The 5,335-nt window shown below is 43.4% G+C and overlaps 1 long non-coding RNA gene across 1 annotated transcript; it reads right to left on the reverse strand.

Moving 5' to 3' along the window:
• Positions 1-1,020: 1,020 nt before the first annotated feature.
• Positions 1,021-5,059, reverse strand: LOC118236653. The gene is made up of 2 exons (XR_004767059.1): positions 4,998-5,059; positions 1,021-1,177 (listed from the first exon to the last, which is right to left on the reverse strand). It is a non-coding gene; the product is annotated as an uncharacterized LOC118236653 (long non-coding RNA).
• Positions 5,060-5,335: the final 276 nt, after the last annotated feature.

Consider the following 5,335-nt stretch of genomic DNA (forward strand, 5'->3'; position numbering starts at 1 on the left):
TTTTTTTTGAGACAAAGGTTAAAACCAAGGGGAGGGGTTCTCTCAGAATAAGCATGCATTTGCTTGAATTACATTTCCCCGATATAACAATAATAGATTTTCTTAGCACTGTATTAGAGTGCTGGATCCTATTTTAATTCTATTGTAGGTCCTTTTTCACCCCCTACAGAGGATTAGAAACTGCCAAAACTGAGCTTTGTCTGGTCTTTATTACAAGCTTACTGTAGATTTTGTCAGAAAATAATTAGCTGGAATTATTTTAGGCTTGCGTTAGAGCACTGGATTCTAGTTTAATTCTACTCTAGGTCCACAGTTCCCTCCAGAGGGTTATAAATTGCAGAACTGAACTTTGGTTGGTCTTTATTAAAAGCTTACTGTAGATCTGGTGAGATACTCTGACCCATTCTGACCTTGCTCTATCTCATTTTCTTCAGTGGACAGTGAAGCACCAGCCTCCACTGTGGTAGCAGAGGCAACAGTTCACCCTTTATAATCTGTCAGCCCTGAAGACTGAAGCCTGTTGATCTGTTGAATATTATTATTATTATTATTAGCAACAATTTATTCTAATTGTTTATTCATTACATTTCCTGAAGTTGTCTAATCTTTACTTTCTAATGAACTACACAACTGTCAATTGAATCTTTAAAAAAGAAAAATCATGTCCGTGAAAGAGTTTATGCAGTAACATTGAATTAACCCTTCAATGATGAAATTACTGAAACCTCATTTTGGTAACAGAGCACTGGATGGCCAGTTATGTGATTATGGTCTGCTGAAGGCCCAGCCAGGGGAAGGCCTCTTTCTGGAAGCCATGCTAACTTCATCTCTTAAGCAGTCCAATGTGTGAAATGTGAATTTTGAGTATAAGGTATACCATTTATCAGCAGGACCAATGGGGAAAAAATAGCAATTACTTTATACAAACAATGTTCCTTTAACTTCATGAGATTAAATCCTAGGATTAAATCCTCCATATTACTCTAGACTTTAAAACATAATGACACAGGAACACAAAAGGCCGGTAATGGATAATAGATTTAATCACAGCAGCCAAATTAAAAACACTGAATGAAATGCAAGTTGGTGCAACGAAAGAACACAACATCCACATCGATTAAGCTGTCTTTACGACCGTCCTCTCTCATGTTGTCCTCTACTTCGACTGTGCGGACTCCTGAGGAAGAGAGACATCCCATAATACACAGCCGGTGTGGTTTTAAGAAACATGTCTTTGGCACGAACGCTAACTCTCGAGAGCTCGAGCGGGACGGAGTCGATGGACAGACTGAGCCGGCAGCCGAAGGGAAACTAAGCCCTCAGAAACCGCAGAGAATTATGGGTAACTGACCCATAAAAGAGTAACGCCTGCACTTCCCGGCCGTAAGGAAACGACAGCCTCCTTCCCGTTTCTCTGATGGAGAACGAGGCGCGATCTCTTTCCGCACGGGTGGTCCGCTGACACCCGCAGCAGCGCAGGGGATAACCTCGTTTGCACCCCCCGCAACGTTTTTACAATGTTGCAGTAAGGTTGCTGCTGAAGAACGGCACGCTAGGAACTATTTTAGAATGTTTCTTTTTTAACAGCCACAAACCGCAGCTTTCCAACTATTTATTTATTTATTTATTTATTAAACATACAGGGTAAAAAAATATATAGGGAGGACCTCACAACACCTCATGTATTCTGACCCACTATCATATTTTGGGTCTGGCCTCCAAATCATTGTTCAAGATGTACAGGGACCCTACAACTGGGAATGTTTTACACAGAATCGCATGTAAAACATTCCAAACCAAAAATGTGCATGAATTCAAAATTCATTACAGGTGTAAACTGTAGTCAGAACAACACTATGGTCAAGTTTTTTTTTTTACCACCTGGTTGATTTACACTTTGTCAATGAACAGTGCTCTTCAAAAGTGAAGATTTGCAGTGAAACAGAATGTCCATGGTCCCGTCAGTTTTAGACGCCTTCCAGCTGTTGATTGAGCCCTGGAAGAAAAGGAGACCGAACTTCCCACCCAATCAATGACCCCGAGTAAACAATTGATTTACCGATTCGCGTCGGAATGAAGACAAGACGCCGTGAATCTCACAGGGGCACCGGTGGTTAATGATCTAATTAGGCTTCATTTGCCTCTTCTCTCATGGTGCTCACCGGTAAGAGTATTTACCTTCAGTCAATTATGGGGTCGATCGGTGTGCGTTTGTGCGTGCGTGCGCGAGCGAGCGAGCCAACGAACAGCGCGGTTCTCACGGGCTGCCGACCGACTAGCCGTTAGCCATCGGCACCGCTGTTCCTTGGCAAGCGCTGCACAAACTGTCATGCCAGTGGTCCACTAATGAACGTTCGGGGCAAATGAGAGCCATCTAAATACTCGGTGGATGGTCGTGACGTTAGCGGACCACGGCTGCACGGGTTCGTATGACAATAACAGGCCGAACGCTGGCACCAACAGGTGCTTGCTAGCGCGCTGGAGCGTCGGTGCGCGTCGAAGCGCGTAAACACGCGAACGCACGCGCACCCGCATCCTGCTTCGACCTCTGCCGGACTGGTGGATGCAGGTAGTCCCAAGGCGGAGGAGCCGATGTCTAGTTTAGGCAGCGCGGCTCAGCGTTAACAGCGTTAAGGTCGTTTCGCTTCGAGGTGACGGGACTCGCTCTTGACGGATTACCGGCAGACAGATTCATCTGGGTTTTGATTTTTTTTTTTTTCCGTCCCTTTCTTTTCATTTATTTTTATGTTATTTATATCAGTTTTGTGCTTCGCACCTGCTGTTTATTTTGTCATCGTAATGCATCCCGACAGCGTCTCTCTCTCTCTCTCTCTCTCTCTCTCTCTCTCTCCGAGCCGGGCCGTCTGTTATTTCGGGCACGCGCGCGATGGCATCTCCGCGCCCGCCTCGTGACAGACGGGCCGCGGGAACGTTCCTCCTCCTGCCTGGCGGTAACGAAAGGCCGCTTAAGGCACACGGCGCATTTTAAATTTCAGACCGAGCGGTAACGCCGACGATATTAATTTGCGGCGTCCTTTTATTTCCTTAAGGACCTCGTTATTTATTAGCCTCATCGTTTCCCCCCCGTTTTAAGGCACATTTCAGAATTTTAAAAGTAGATAAATCTTTGAGGCGCGTCGAGGTGGATTTATGTAATGAATTACTGTAATGGCTCAACTAGGAGTTTTTAGCACATTAAAGTTTACTGTGGAGAAACTAGTTCTGGGTGAAAAAGACCATTGCAACACAAGTCTTACAGCTTGAGTCTAAGTCCTGAAATCATTCTGCCAGTGCATGTTTAAACAGAGCACTGGCACTGCGCCTGTGTATCCTGTGTAAAAAAAAAAGGTAAAATATACAAGCATAAAGGCTAAGCGTTTTAAGGACCCATGCATTATATAATCTTATATAATGTAAGAGACTTGAAGTCTACACAAAGTGAAACATTGTGATTTCTCTGAGAAGCCTGAGTTTTTACATACAAGCACTAATACGCAATGCAGCCAGGAGATTTTGGGTTTTTCTGGTTGAACTGACCTTTGGGATAAATTCAGCCTGGTAGATAGGCCGGCGTCTTTATTCTTACACGCTCAAGGCCGTCTCTGAGCTCCTAGCCTACAGTTAATGTGAGATGAAGGCTGTTGCTTCAGCCCATGCAAACAGCCTTTTGTCAAACGGTACATTCTGTCTCCCAGACTAAAGCTCTGCCTTGAGTAACCTTCACTCTCCTCATAAGTGCTTTGTGAAGACAGAATGTTACTGACACAGGAACATGACGAAGCGCAGCGTGCTCATTAGCACTCAGGAGCTATCATTAGTGGAGGCGGAGCGAACGCCTATTGCACCGATTTTGCAGTTTCTGCTTTGTTAGCGTCTCTTCCTGCAGACTTCCTGATGGTTCAAATTAAACCTTTTGCTAGCCAGAAGAGTAGCATCTCCCTCTTAGAGTCCGTCTGCATCCAGGACTCGGTCAAGAAAAAGATATAAAGACATCAATAAGGTCACTGCTGCCCTTTGAATAACCACCGAAAACATCCTCCCAGATCAGCGTTTTGGGAGCAAATGATGAACAGGCTTCTAGATTTTTCTTACAGTAAGCATACATGGCCTGCCTGTTGAAGAATAAATGTGCTTGATACTTTTCACAGTATTAGTATAAAGTAATATGCATCAGGTGAAAGTACAAGAAATGGCTTTCTATTTAAAAAATAATATAACAGTTTATGTAGTGATGAAAAGTGAATTTACAACAATTTTTCTCTTGCACAGGTAACATTAAAGTATTCTACCTAGCAGTGCAGTAGATGGTACAGTATCGGCCATTGCAATACAGTGCTGTAGTGGATCGATAGATAATGTACTCAGCAATACTGCAGACAATAGCAGGGTATGGTGGTACAAATGCACCAATGTGAAAAAGCACAATGAGTACAATGTGGAACAGTAACAAATGAAATGTCAAAAAAAGTACCTACTTTTGTGTGCATTCTTTTCTGAGTACGCACACAACATTCCATATGGGTGCAAGAAAAAAAATGGGTAAACCGGTTGTCGTAAAAAAAATAAAATAAAAACACCACTCCTTAGAACGCTGATCAGCATTATCACAGAACCATCTTACACTACTCTGGTGTGAGATCAACTTAATAGTGCTGACCTTTTATCTAAAATGGCAGTGTCCACAATTGTTATTCCCTTGGACCAGTGCTCATTAGACCGCATTGATTTTTTCCAATCGTCTAAAAATGGCTTCGCTTGGTGCGTTTTACACTAATATTCGTCGCACGGGGAAATGCATGTGCATTTCTCCCAGCATGCACTGCTGTCAAGATTCCGTCCATTCTGTTGCATGGGGATAAGCAGGTCGTTTTTTTCCCCGTGGTCCCCACGAGACCGGCGAGTTATTTCAAAGCGTTTGTCCGTTGATAATGTTTACTCCAGACGATCGACAGTGATGACATAAAATCAATGTGAAATAGCTGGCTGGCCGAACTCACCTTTGGACTTCATCAACTGACGAGGGTTTGAGGCCTGTATGTTTTCCCCTGGTGACGAACCTGGAAGAAGGACATGAAGTAAAGAATGAATAATGTACTTTGTTCTCAGCTGTACAAGTGCAATGGGAATGCATGATGCAGGCTGATGGACTTGCTCAATGCAATGTGCTGTTGATTGCCAAGACTGCTGTGACCCCAAAGCTTGTGAGCTTTGTGTGTGTGTGTGTGTGTCTTTATGTAGACCTTGGGAATATAATTCACACACATCTGGCTTAATAGCTTCTGTCATTATTTCATCCATTTTGTTTCCACTTCAATAAAACCTCAGTTAAGGTAGT

This window comes from Anguilla anguilla, chromosome 9, assembly GCF_013347855.1.
Source record: "Anguilla anguilla isolate fAngAng1 chromosome 9, fAngAng1.pri, whole genome shotgun sequence".
NCBI classification, from domain to species: domain Eukaryota; kingdom Metazoa; phylum Chordata; class Actinopteri; order Anguilliformes; family Anguillidae; genus Anguilla; species Anguilla anguilla.